The following is a 13,955-nucleotide window of genomic DNA, read 5'->3' as shown; positions in this document are numbered from 1 at the left end:
ATAGCTTCTATGAATGTCATTTTATTCAAATTCAAACTCATGGTTTCTTCATTTGGGGGAGTCCAGGTTTCAGCACCTAGCTACATATGAACAAATAGATTTCCACATGAGGGCTGTCCTCAGACTAATGATTGCTCCAAGATCAAAGAAAGGTAAAAACTGGTCGACACTGAAGATTTAAGTGAATGTAACATTTCATTCCGGGAGGCTTGCCCGCCCTTCCTCCCTCCTTCCCTCCCTCCCTCCCTTCCGTCTTTCTTTTCTTTTCTTTTCTTTTCTTTTCTTTTCTTTTCTTTTCTTTTCTTTTCTTTTCTCTTTCTTCCTTCCTTCCTTCCTTCCTTCCTTCCTTCCTTCCTTTCAGGAAAATTTGAGAGAAAAAAACATTTATGATGGAGGAAAATTGGTCTGACGTTGGCAAGGGTATAGGGGTAAGAGTGGCACTTGGGAACTGGGACAAAGAAAGGATGAACATTGTGAAACCGAGTAGCATTGCCTTTCTTATCTGAAGAGAGAGCAGTATATAAAGTGTTGTTTCAATTTAAAAAATACTGTACTTGTCCATAATTAAGTCATTGAAATACATGGGAAATTTATTACTGCTTTGTTCAAAAATCTTTGGGATAAGTAATTTGAATGCTGCTATTGTATTCTTATTTACTACTTTAAGTTTTCTTTTAAAGCACTCATATCCATCTGCAACCATGAAGATCCTCTGTAATTTTTAAAAATCAACTTATCGTTATTTCTTGTGAAGCTGTCTTACTATTTTTTTTTTATTTTAATCTCCCGAGTTGTGAGAACACAGCTTAGCAAAGTGTATAAAGGCAGCAAAGCAGGTAGTTTAGATTTCTGTTAGTCTTCCAAGGAAAACCTACAAGTAAACTGGAATATAACACAGAGAGATTATACACTAAAATGCTTTTGCAAACTAGGATTTAAAGAACTGGAAACCTTATTATTTTTCTCAGTCAAAATGTAAATGGATAAATTTTTATGTTTTTATGTTGTAAAAACGAATTGTGAAATGTTTCTCTACAGAATGAAAACCAAAAAAGTCCCTAAAATGCCATTCAACTGTAATACTCTGAAAGTCCACTTATTTAAGAACTTTTGACACAAGTAGATAATTTAATGGAAGTAAAAATTATTAAATTTAAACCCACCCATTTCCTCTGTCCTGTGTCAACAAGGCATGAGTATTATGTAGCTTCATTCACCTGTTGATTCATTCAATAATGTTTACTGAGAGACTACTATGTACTGGGGCAAGAAAACCAATAAGGCACGAAAAGTTCACAGAAGTGAGGAAATTAATATAGAGATATTAACTATACTAAATAATGGTGATTGCAGTGACAGATACAAACATAGTACAGTATTACAGTACTGACTGTGCATTACCCAGTACCAGTTTTCTGAGAAAAATTAAAAATGCTAATCTTTACACCTTTCACTATGTATCAATACAAAATACAGTATTTACTATCAATGAATTAGGAATTATTTCAGAATAACATTATAAATGCCAAGTTTATTGCTTTTGTGTCATGCATCCCTCCTAAGATTTCAGCTTGTTCTACATGTTATTCATTCTTTGGCTTTCTTCATATCTTTATTTTTTTAATATTTATTTATTTTTGAGAGAAAGAGAGAGAGCAGAGGAGGGGCAGAGAGAGGGGGGGACGGAGGATCCAAAGCAGGCTCTGTGCTGACAGCAGAGAGCCCAGCGCGGGGCTCAAACGCATGAAGAGATCATGACTTGGGCTGATGTCGGACACTTAACCCACTGAGCCACCCAGGCACCCTTTTCTTCACAGCTTTAAATAGACTAAACATATAATCTCTGTATAAAAATGTTTTGTCATACACTTTATTTGTCATATACCATAAAACCTTGGTTTGTGAGCGTTATTTGTTCCAGAAACATGCTTGTAATCCAAAGCACTTTGATATACATCACAGCGAATTTCTCCATAAGAAATAATGGAAACTCTGATGATTCATTCCACAACCCAAAAATATTCATATAAAATGATTAAAATAATGTAATATAATAAAATAATAAAATACAGAATATAAAGAAAAATTAAATTAACCTGCACTTACCTTTGAAAACCTTCGTGGCTGCTGTGAGGGAAACGAGAGAGGAGGGTTATTATGTAGGATGACTTTCACTATCACTAACAGAATCACTGCTTTCTATTGGCTCAATGGAATCTTTTTCTTCTCATGCAACTTAATAAGGAAACTATCCAATGACTCTTGCTTTTGCTTCCTTTTGAGGGTTTTGCGGAAATGTGACATTGCATTGTCTTGAAACAGATTCATAGCTTGCACGGCTACAGCCTTATTCGGGTGGTGCTTTTCTACAAAATTTTGCACTGTTTCCCCACATTCTACACATCTCCCTAATCTCATTTGAAGTGAGGGATTCCTCCACCTTTTTGTCCTCCTCTGCAGATGAGATGCAGACATAGACTTCTTATAAAATCTTGCAGTTTGGGCCACTCGCATACCTTGCTCATACTTCTTGATGATTTCCTTCTTAACTTCCACCATAATCATCTCCTTCTTCTTACCACCTTTCTTTTCAACCTTTTTCTACATGGGAGCCATTATATATGCTCACACGGATGTTGACTCTACTCCAGTATTAATAATAAACTCTTGTCGTATATTGTATTTAATGTAACTGGCAATAAGGCATCAGAGGAAGGGGTCTATTTCTGCAGGAAGCCTGACTTAGAATGAAGCAAAGCATTCCTAAGCTTACTCTTGTACGGAAAAGCAAAGGACTGTCCATTTTTTGAAGTGACAAAAAATACACTAGTGCCAGTTGTGGGCACCTTCCAATGTTCTGAAAAGTTACTGACTTCTGCCAAACACTGCAGCCTAAGACTGAGCATCTGAGCATGGGAGACAATCACTCACAATCTCACAGCAAGAGAGAGAGAGAGAAACCATTGGCTCAGTTGTGATCACATGGCATTCAGTGTCCCGTACTACTTGCATTGCAAGACGTCGCTCATTTATCAAGTTAAAGTTTTTATTAGAAATGTTTGCTCATCTTGCAGGATGCTTGCAGAACAATCCAGGCTTTTATGTACTTTACTTACTTCAACAAACTTATTATGTTGGCACTCTTTTGCCTTTCTAGTAGGCTGGCATGGCATATTGATAAAGAAACATAAAATGTCTCTAATCAGCCTGACCAGATAGACCAAACATTTTCAGTTTCATTCATTTTTTTTTTTACCACCACTATCCAAATTAGTATCTGGCCAACATCAAAAAGAAGGCAGCCATCAAGTGAATTGTGCAATATACATCTCATCCTTCTTTCATGGTATTGGATTTCCATGAAGTGACCTATACTGTGAGGAAAAATACATGGACCACTCATTATATCCAAAATGTTTTTCATTCTTTGAGACGCTTCTATTTCTATGCCATAATGTAGGAAAAGGTGACTTGGAAAGAACAATAGTTTGAGAAATGATGGGAAGGGAAGTTAGTATCATCAGGAGAACCATGATAATAAGGGAAGTTTAGTTGAATGAACTCATGTTTGACAAACATAACAAGGATGAAGCAAAAGGAAGAAAAGAGAGAAGAGGGAAAAAAAAAGAAGTAAGTTGAAGAAGAGCAAAGATGAGAAGAGACAATAAGACATAGAGGGAAATAACCATGAATTTAGTAAATAATTATAATGACAGATTTCTTTAGGCTCTCATTTGCCCTGACCATGCCTTGTTGATATGCAGAATAAATCTTAGGGTTGTGGCCATGGGGGACCTAATGTTGTAGAGATGTTCCTCTACAGTTGTTTCATGTTTGACTAATTTCAAGGGTTTTCATTAAAACCCTGGAAAATGTGTAAGATCTAGGAACCCATCCATTTAATCATTTTAAGGGAGAACTTTATCATTGATGACTATATGGAATCTACATATCTTCCCATTTGAATTTAGTTTGCCTCCCCATACCTTTAATTCCTAGTTATTGTATCTTTCCAAGTCTCATCGGTACTTTTCTTCATGTGCTGAATTATGCAATATTTATCATTCTGTTTCTATCTTGTCTACTCAATACTATATTTTAAAATCATTCTGTGTTGCTATAATATATAGCTGGTGCATCTCTTCTTATCACTTTATGGTCTTTCAGGGTAGGTGACCACCACATTTTACTTAGCCATTCTGCAAATGAATGGACATCTATGTCACCTGCAAAATTAAACGTTAACTTACCAACATAACGTTAATTATGGACCCCCAAATCAGAAATTGCAGTAGAAAAATGAACAGACTCTAGCTTCCTATAATTCAGGACCTACACGAACCACATTTAATTGAAGAAGGTGTGGAGTAGATACATTCAGGCATTATTTATGGTATCTTAACAGCTCTGACAACTCTGTGCAAAGTTATTGTGTCCATTTTGAGAGCGCTTTAAAAGCTCACAAGCATGTCATTATTTTAAAGGACTTGGAGACATTTTTGAATTATTAATGGGCTATGTCTCCTTAGTATGTACCTCTGTTGGAAAAATATAGAGCAAATGCTTTTCAGCAGTCTTTCTCTTTGGGCAGGTATATGTACAGCCAAAATAGATCTTGAATGAGAGATCTAAATTGAAACTTTGTTTTGCATGATACGAGTATATTAATTAAGGGTCAGAGCCAGGGTCAATAAACTTTTTGTATAAGGGAAAAGATAGTGAATATTTTAGGCTTTGCAGTCCACTCAGTCTCTGTTGCAATTACTCTATTCTTCCACCACAGAACAAAAGCAATCATAGACAGTATGTAAATGAATGAAGTGATAGTGTTCCACTAACATTGATTTACAAACACAGGCAGTGGGCTAGATTTGGCTGGAGAGCCGTAGTTTGCTGAGACCTGTTTTAGAAAGTGATTTTTTTCCATACTGGGATTAAGTTATTTGGGGGAGTAGATATGATGTGTCTCAAGATGAGTATCTATAGAAAATTGCCTTTAATCTTATTTCTACCTGAGGGGTACCTGGGTAGCTCAGTCGGTTGAGCATCTCACTTCGGCTCAGGTCATGATCTCACAGTTCATGGGTTCGAGCCCCACATTGGGCTCTGTAATGACAGCTCAGAGCCTGGAGCCTACTTCAGATTCTGTGTCTCCCTCTCTCCCTGCCCCTCCCCTGCCCTCTCTGTCTCTCTCTCAAAAATAAATAAACATTTAAAAAATTAATCTTATTTCTACTTGAGATACATCACTAAGGTTTGGACAGTGCCCTAATATGAATAACAACATCGGGTGATTAGAGATGCTCATGATCTTTTATTTATCAGTAAGGGGAATATCTAATTGAATATCTTAGAGAAGTAAAAGAGAAAAGGCATTAGTAATAATTCTATCCATAAAGATATTTTACTAGAGTGCTAATGATTTATTGTACTTTTCATACTTGGCACCTCTGAAAATGAGCCTAATGTTTTCTGTCCCCACGTTCCCAAGGAAAAGACACTGAGACACTGAAGCATATGTATATATATTTTTAATTTCCAAAACTCTTTTCTCTGTGAGCATCCAGTTTATTTTTGAAATACTTATATATTTCTATAGAGCTGAAATACATTTCTGTATTTCAAAATTAGAGCGTTCACACATATCAATCTGGAATCTTAAAGGCCCTATAATTCACATTCAAGACTAGGAAGTGATGTAGTCCCAGAAAAGGTATTAGGCTGAAATCAGATTGTATTCTAGCCTGAATGCTGTTCTCTTCCTGTGTGGCCTTAAATAAGAAATTGATTTTCCTAGCCCCCATTTCCTCATTGACAATGTAAGCATGTTTTAAAAGTTTTTGTTCTTTAAAGACTTGCAACGCATTGTTAATACTGTCTGTTTGCAGTATAAAAATGGCTGTAGTTGTGAAGAGGGGCTTTGATTTTCTACTTCATGTACCTCTCTATTATTTGCATGTAATTTAATCAGCATGCATTATTTGATAATAAATCGATTTTTAAAAGAAATACTCAAATCCTGGTATAGCATGGATGTGACAATGACATTGGCATAAACATTTTCAAAATTAAACATTTTCTACAAACATAAGGTGAGATCAGGTTACTTGATGATATCAATAGGAGGTTATAAAATATCAGATATTTTCATTTTTAATGAGTTTACTTCATTTATGCTATAACGTATGTATTTGAACGTCTTAGATCAGTCTTTCATTTGTAATAAAATGTCTAGATACTGCTCTTACAGTTTCTGCACTTATGTAGTGCATTATTACTTTATGATAAAGTTAGTTGATAATTCCTTAACTCTTTTTGCTGATGACCTTTTAAAAGCTGCATAATTAGAATAAGTTGTGGTTATTGTATTGGAATCTCTATCCCATGGGCCAACAAGGCAGCACATTAATTCTCTGCATCACCCACTCCATGTGCAATGCCATCAGCACAAAGATATTATTCTTTGTAATTACATAAAGAAAGGGTCTATTTAGTGTTAACTGACCTTTCTGTGACTGATCAGCCTTTTCCACCAGTGAAGTAGAAATGTATATCATTAAAATGTGAGTAAATAGGAAACCTTTCTAAATCTTAAACTGTTCAAATCAGTAGGTGCATATGAAGAGGAAATTGTTCAGTCTTTCACATGATATGGTGACAAGAGTAGCAGACTTTATATATTTTTAAATAGTGACAAATTGAAATATAAATTATGAAATTAATTTATGAAAATGCATAGAAATATTTAACAAGGAAGTTTTATGCAAATATGTTTCTGTTTAACAATCTTAATATTAGAGGACACATTAAACTCAAGTATATATTCAAGGTTAAAATTTCAAGTTTATTTAATAAGTTATAAATAGACTTACAGGAATTATTATTACTGTGGATTATCAATTACAGAGGATGTATATGTAGTGTAATTATTTAAATCATGTATTTTAACTTGGAAAAATTCATTGGGGTATATAGATTATGTGACACCAACTTTTACTCTTTTTCTTTTCTTTTCTTTAATTTTTATTTAAATTCTACTTACTTAGCATACAGTTGCAATATTGGTTTCAGGAGTAAAATTCAGTGATTCATCACTTATATATAACACCCAGTGCTCATCATAACATGTGTACTCCTTAATACCTATCATCTATCTAGTCTTTTTCTTATTACATATTTTTTTTACTCAGTTATATTAGATACTTGAGGGGCATACGATTACATGGAAGACAGCTGGTCAGATCAGAAATTCACTAACAAATGTAAGTGGCATTTGTATAGCATTTCTTAAAGCCACTGAGTAGTTATAGGAGAAACGCTACAGTCAACATGGAGGTAAATGTTACTTTTTTTAACATACACTCACATTAATCATGGGCTTTTAATATTTAATGAGCATTTGTGTTTCTAGGACAGAGTTTTCTCTGCTGCAAATACATACAGGGCCCTGTATATGAAATATTTTCAGAATCTGTTTAAAAAAATGACTCTTCCTTGGAACTTTGCTCATGACGTTCACTGGAACTGATCTCTCATAGAACTACTATCATTATTTGGATATGTCTTTTATCCTTCTTCATGTATAATGTATTCTGATGTAGTTAGCTTTGTGAATGCCTCAATTCCCTTATCTGATTGCAAGTTTCTTCAGCCCTGAAATTGTGTATTTTTTTCAGGCTAGTATCAATAATTCTGCATCAAATGTGTATAATGAATAGCATCTAAAAATAATAAGGAACAAACAGGGTTAATACAGAGTATTAATAGATAATGGATACTTCTGAATTCTAAGAGGCAATGTTATAGTATCCATTGTTAAACTTAGAGTAAATCAACAGTAGCTACATTTGTAACCCCATAAAGAAGCTAAGATAAGGAATCTTGTATGTAGTCATATATGTGGGTAGTAAGGTGGGTGGCTAAAAAAGTATTCCCCTGGACTCTGTCAGGGGCAGGTGCTATTTGACCTCTCATAGTGTCCCTCATAGCACATATGCCAGTTGCTTGGTAAGCATTTCTGAATAAATTAGTGAATAGAGAGTATTTTGTCAAACAGGATAATGTGTACAGTTTGAGGCATGTAACAACCTTGATGCAGAGGACTGATTTGTTCATTTAAAAATCAAGAATGTTCAAGACTAATTATCAGAGAACTCCTGTTGGACAAGAGACTGGTTTCCATGGCAGCACAGACAAGGAAGTGGGTCCTGGGAGAGTTAAAACAGTTATTTGCTCCTTTGAGGCTTCAGGGTATCGACACATATCATTCTTACAGACTTGCTTCTTGGAAACACTGGGGAGAACTCTCATTTTCTGTAGTAATTGGTGTATAGATGTTAAGGGAACAGCAATACAATAATGCTTCTATGCACGTAGTAGGTGATGTAACTAATAGAGTATATGCTTTCTCCATGTCTGTTATATTGTAACAGAATCGGCATGTATTTTCAGCATTTATGTTCACCACGTTAGTTCCCATGAATCGAAGGGAATGCTTTTGAAGTGACAGTGTTCACAAAGAGACTTCAAGCCTCTAGATCTCCTTTAAAGTCCATCCCCTGCACATTCCATGAATCAGTATCAGTTCTATTGCCTAATTTAATAATATCAAAGTGTCACTGCATGCAAAACTACCAATCCAGGGCCCTAAACTGGCAGATATGTGCCAAAGGCATGTGTGGGGATTTAATAGTACGCTATCAATAGTTTTGTGCAAGAGCATATGTGCAAGGTCATATGCTACTGAAACGTTGGTGCTTGGAACGGAGCATTATTTATGATGCTCTGCATCGGTGGGATTCTAAATATATGGGTATATTTCATTGTTTGCATAGTAATATGTTAAAGCCTAGAGATAACAGAACATTTAACACAATCTATGAAAGCCTTACTCACAAGTCATAGGTAACAACAATCTAATAGACCTAAAGGGACTATAAAACCATTCCTCTGGACTGACTCACCCAACTTTGCTCAAATGTATATTGACCTCATGTAGCAGGAGAAGTTTTGATCCCTGCCAAATAAAAGACTGCTCTAAGACTCAGGTCACTGATTATTTTTCCTGTGAAGTCTTTTCTGGCCTACTCCCCCATCTAGTGGAATGAATTCCACCTGGTAGAATCAATTCCAGGTACTCCAAGAAACACTTCCAATAGATGTGTTTACCCTTCTGCCTCCTCTGACTCTACCCTCTAATCCCTGGTGAAAAGGGGTCACATTCTATTCTCATTAATCCTTGGGTTAGCTGTGAATCTGGATCCAGAGAATAAACTTACTAAGGGTTTGCTAAACAAATGGTTGAATGAACAGATAAGTAAATGAATGAAAAGCTAGGCATGAGGACACTCTGGAGTAAATTGATCAATAAATACCACAATACAACTTGTGTTTTCTGGTGGTTCTGGCAGGAAGTCGATCCTTTCCAGCCATGAGACCACAGCGAGTGTGATACAATCTGTGTGCCAACACGGATACTCCCGGCACTAACAGCCAGCAAAGCCCCAGCAGGCTGCAAAAAAGCAAGGAGTAAGCTATTAATAGCCAAGAATCAGGAGATGACAGACATATCATCGGAAAAGATCATTGGAGGTAGCCACACATAATCATATCAGGATGGGACATTTAGAATTAGACCTGGGTCAAAAGATGACAACTCTCTTACAATACATGATTGAAAGAAGGATTTAGCCCCTCTGCCTGACAAACTGGATCCAAATGCCCATATTAAGAGTAACTGAGGGTATAAACTACACATTACTATAAATGTAGATATAGACACTAGGACTATTTTAATAACATTAAAGTATTTGTAAATAGCTATGTAGGTCTTTTACACATACAAGTACAGTGCAAATACCTTAAACCACAACCATCTTTCTAGAATATTTGGATCAAGTTTCTTATAATACAACTTGTGTTCTAATACAACTTGTATAATCTCTTTTGTGATTAATCCATCTTAATTAAAAAAAAAAACTCAAATGTATTTAGACTTTCTCTAGGATAAGTGTATATGGCAGGACCTCCATAGGACTCAATGCAGCATTACTCTGCTACATCAGCCATTATCCAGAATTGTGCCGGCCTCAGCTGTAAAAGTCTGTGCACTTGGGCTTTTGGTCTTGTCAGTGGATGCATCAGGTCTAGTCAAATCCTAGAATATGGAATCATGTGGGTAAATGAAAAACAAAAACAAAAACAAAAAAACAAAAGACAAGAGACTGATGATATGTAACCCACACACCCATATTACAATAAAAAGGTATCTTCCAAGGGGACCAAGTTCTAATTTCCTTCAGCAGTCCATTTTATCTATGTCAACAAGCTATGTGTTAGTTAGATTATAAAAAGACAGTTACTCGGTGGAAGTAGGCTTAGAACAAGGTGATTCTGTTACTTGTTTTGATTCTTTAACATCATTAGCTTTTATAAAGACAGCACTGAATAGTGTTGAGTGCTGGCTCATGTTTACAAAGGAAATATATTGGATGGTGAAGAGTATGCAATCTGGACCCAATCTGCCTGGATACAAAACCCAAGTCCTCCGCTTACTATGTGTGAAATCTTGCACAAGATACCTGATGTTTCAGTTGCCATAGTTGCATAATAGATACCCCCAAACATGATGGCTCACAATTCTGTGTGTCAGAAATTTGGACAGGACATAGCAGAGCCTGCTTGTCTCATGTCTCACTTTCTGAACTAGCAGCTGGATGACTTAGAAACTAGGAATTGGAATCATCTTCAAATGACTCATTTACTAATGATGGATACTGTTTTTCTGACACCTGAGCTAGTGTTGTTTGCTGGAACACCTACACATATTTCTCCATGTGGTCTCAATTCCTTACAGTATGGTGTCTGGTTCCAGGGATGAATGTCCCCCAAAAGAGGTCCAGAGGTCCAGGCAGAAGCTGTGTGTGTGTGTGTGTGTGTGTGTGTGTGTGTGTGTGTGTGTGTGTCTATGTCTGTGTGTGTGTGTGCGTGTTTGAAATAAACTGGCTTCTTTAAAACTAGCTTTTTTAATAAACTAGCCTGGAAAGTCACATAGCATCCTTTCCACCATACTTTATTGGCTGGTGAAAACACAAGTCTAGCCAGGTTCAAGGGAAAGATAAATAGACTATGCTTCTTGATAGGAAGTAACAGGGTTCTGGAACAACTTGTGAGAATGAAATATTTCTGTGGCCTTTTTTGGGAAAATACAATTTGCATTACCTGACTTTTCTTGCCTTTGTTTTCCTGTCTGTAAAATGCGGATAATAATGTAACAACTGAGATGATTGCTATTGTCTCAGTTCTTTCCATTGTGTGTGGAATTTATAAATTAACATTCAAGTTCAGCCCTATTTCTAAGTTATTGTCTTTGTATCACAGGGTGAAACATTAAAATAGATGATCTATAGTTTTCTGCAAAGAGAACTCAGTTCTCTAATTATAATTCCCTATTCCTTAGTTGCCTACTATGAGAGGGAAAGAGAAGGGGAAGAGTGAGAAAAATAAACTAAAAATGGAGAAAATGGAGCAAATGTCGAATATGAAATCCATGTCTTAACGAATAAGAAAGTTCAAGTGAAAAAGAATATGGATAACTACTATTTGCATACCTTGGGGTCTCAATCTCCTTCAATATTCAGCATTTTTGGTGACAGAAACTATGGTTTCTCAATACTTTGGGAATCATGGTCTAATTAGATAATCCCAGAAAAACGCTGTGTACAGTCTCAAAGGGTTCACATACCTTGTGAACATCAATGATGGACCCAGAGAAAAAACTCTTGCTGAGGCTGGACAATGTAGTATGTCCTTAGAATAATGTTCATTACAAAAAATGTTGTGTGAGTGCTCTTTATAGACTTCTTTCAAATCTTCACCTCTCAAGCAGTGTACCAAGTAATACAAGTTCTGTGTTCTAATTATATATTTGTGTGATTTGTAGTATAAATCCTTCACACAAGACCACAAATTCTTATGGTTCACCATTATATCCCAGAACTTATCATATAGTAGTAATTAAATTCGAAGTTTTGAATAGGTAATTAATGAAAATGAATGAATGAATGAATGAATGAATGAATGAATGAAGTAACACTGTAAACTCAGAGCACAATTATTTTAACATGCATCAATTGTAATCACGTTTTTCTTTAATGGCTTTAGGAACAAATTGTTTTTCAAGTTCACATTTAGCCAAGACCTTAAGTAGAAAGATTCTATAGGTAAGATTCAGCTGGATTTGAATTTAAAAGTATGTGAGTCATCTTACTTCTCTTATTAGTTTCTGCTTTCTTCTCACTTTTTATTATATTGCTGACCCCCAGCTTTTGTGCCCTTATTAAATATCTTCTACCGCTAACCAATTATAAGCTTTTCAATGCCAGTAGTGGTTGCATTATTTCCCTTGGACATATGTCCACTGGTATCATTTCCTCTTTGTTTCATTCACATGTAGTGATAATATTGGTTAAAATTAAACAAGTCAAAGTTGTAAGGTGGACCCACAGTTGTAAGGTGGAACAAAAAAAACATTTTCAAAAAGTGTCAGTAGAATATCATTATTTAAAATTTTTAAAAACCTGAAACTTCATTGCACATGTGAAGGTCACTGATCGTCAGGAATAGGTAGTACATTGGCAAATACTTCTGTAAATTCATTACTGAGAAATGATCATGTAAAATATCATGACTGATGTAACAGTTTTTTGAAGATTCATCGACGTAACTGTACAATTTGATTTATTGGTATCTAATTAAGGCATATAAAGCAGTAAGAACTGGGATCATACAGAAATTGAAAGTAAACTGCATATTACAGTTTAGCAAAGCATGAAGTACCAAATATATCCTCAATAAAGTGCCATTTAATACGTTCAGTGCAAATCCCACAACTTTTGTAGCACTCCTCTCTAATGCAAGGTTTATTTATAGGAGCTATCTAGCGCTTGAAAGAAATGTAATTGAGAAGTAGAATACTTCAGATATCAGGGTTGTGTTTATGCTAAACCGAACAAACAAAAACACTCAATATGATTCGTCGTCCCACTTTCAGTAGAATATTGATCAATGATCCATCGTCATCACTTGAGGCTTATATTTTAATAAGTTGTTACCATATCAGAAAGAACTGTAACCATTTTTTTCCCAAAAGCATCCCCATCAAAGTAAAAGATTCCTGGATACTTGGTCCTCCTACCAAAAGATAATTCTATGTGATTTCAGATAAGTTTATTAGATAAAAGTTTCTAAAGTTTGAAATTGCCGTGCCAGAATTAGGACAAGGACATTTGAAATGGTTCTCAGTTCATCATTTTGGCTTTTTGAAGAACAGCTGTGGCATACTATTCATCATTAGAGATCAATATGGATACACGGCTTTCATGAGAAATATGTTTGTTGACCTTAATAAATCTTTAGCTGTGCAAATACAGAAATATTTGTACAGGCAATTTTCTGCTGAATTAGATTTCATCTATGCACATTCTCATACCGCAGTATATTTTTTAACAACTTATACTAAAGGTTTGATGTGATGGCAGTTTTCCCAAAGAAACATTTTTAATTGCTTCACAATGGTTGTTTTTGTATCTAGTTATTTAATCATCATTATCATCATCATGATTAATCTACATTTATGTGTTTTGAAACTTTTTGCTACTGTGGAAATTGTTGTAATGAATAAGGCTTTTGCTTAAATAAATTTACATAAAATGAATTACTAGATTAACAAGTTTGAAAATATTTAAGGTTGTTGATAAATTCCACATTTTTTTGAAGCACCAGAGAAAATTATATGTGCTAGAAATGTAAAAAGAATCAACAACTGAACTTGAATTCATACATCTCATTTAAAATGATACGTAGCTCCTAGTTTGCCAATTGGTAATATTACCAAAGTTATATTCTAAGGGGTTTGTATTAGATTTAACATATATTTCTTTAGTCATGAGGGGATA

General features: G+C 35.2%; 1 protein-coding gene across 7 annotated transcripts in view; it reads left to right on the top strand.

Moving 5' to 3' along the window:
• The window catches only part of CCDC178 (coiled-coil domain containing 178), a 514,890-nt gene that overhangs the window by 300,334 nt on the left and 200,601 nt on the right, over nt 1-13,955 (top strand). The window lies entirely within an intron of this gene.

Source organism: Prionailurus viverrinus, chromosome D3 (genome assembly GCF_022837055.1).
Source record: "Prionailurus viverrinus isolate Anna chromosome D3, UM_Priviv_1.0, whole genome shotgun sequence".
NCBI lineage: Eukaryota > Metazoa > Chordata > Mammalia > Carnivora > Felidae > Prionailurus > Prionailurus viverrinus.
The sequence above is the reverse complement of the archived record's forward strand: the minus strand, read 5'-3'. Positions and strand labels throughout refer to the sequence as shown.